Source organism: Podarcis bocagei (assembly GCF_964188305.1).
Source record: "Podarcis bocagei genome assembly, chromosome: 14".
Taxonomy (NCBI): domain Eukaryota; kingdom Metazoa; phylum Chordata; class Lepidosauria; order Squamata; family Lacertidae; genus Podarcis; species Podarcis bocagei.
In genome coordinates this window covers 13,576,973-13,578,251 of record NC_138139.1, presented here as the reverse complement: position 1 = coordinate 13,578,251, position 1,279 = coordinate 13,576,973, and positions in this window count along the sequence as shown.

Here is a 1,279-nt window from a genome sequence, read left to right as displayed (position 1 = left end):
TCATGTGAGTCGACCGGGAGGGCCTCCCCAGACCCTGGGGCTGGCAGGCGGGGAGGGAGGCGGACACGAGACGGAGCTGCGGAGAACAGCAGCCGCACAAAAAAAACACACCTAAAAATAAATAAATTCAGATCATCATATTTCGTCGTGGAATTGAAACAGAGGGAGAGATTTCGGGAGGGCTTCGGTCGCGTGCCAGAAAATCCGGGTGGGGGAAATAGAAGTTGATGGGAAGATCTTGCACAACAAACTGGCTCCCACGCGCCCCCACCGTACTTTTTGGGGAGAAGGGAAATGACGGGGAAATATTGAATGTCACTAGCATTGAACTCCACCCCAGATACTAAAGTCATTAACAGGGAAGAAAATAACAAGGAAATAAAAAGTGGATCCTCTTGAATTCAAGTGATGTAATTTGGGGGATGACTACCAAACTAAGACTGAACCACCGCAAGAAAGGTGGATCTGGTGCTTTTTAGCATTGGCCTGACACAAAAGCATTGGTAAAGTTGAATTGTGTTTCTTACCCACTCTTTGCCAGAAAGTCACAGGGCTAGTTACAGTATAAAAAGACCCAGAATCAGAACATTAAAAACTACCCCACCCACAACCCCAAAATCAATAATTTGCATAGCATATTACAGGAAGGACACCGAAGCCCATTATTCAGTTTTCAAAGGCTATAGAGTTCAAGAAGTGCATCTTCCACAACCCATGGATGTGTCAGACTCACCTCTGTGTGAAGGGAGTTCCACATTTTTTGTTGTTGTTTAGTCGTTTAGTCGTTTGTGACTCTTCATGACCCCATGGACCAGAGCACGCCAGGCACTTCTGTCTTCCACTGCCTCCCGCAGTTTGGTCACATACTTGGGGCCAAAATGGAGAAGGCCCTGTCATGAGCCTCTGTCCCATGAATCTCTTGAGAGCTGCAGAACCACTGAGAGTTTCTCTTCCGCTGATCTGCATCTTGGGCCTGGTCTTGGAGGCACTTTTTCACATATTCCATACAATTCAAATTATGATGCAATAAAATACGACATAAGAAATAAAAGAAGCAGCTGAAATACAATTAGATATCAGGATTTAGTGTGATGGCTGTGCCACCTCCCATCTAAAACCAAAAACCCACAGACCCACTGTGGGTCACGAATGAAGCTTGCGGACCACAGTTTGCAAACCCCCACCATAGAGAGCTTGTGCCCCTCATGGTGATAGGTTTGCTTATCTGGAAACATGAAGCTGATCTTAGCTGTATTGATCTGACAGGGCTCCCACCCGA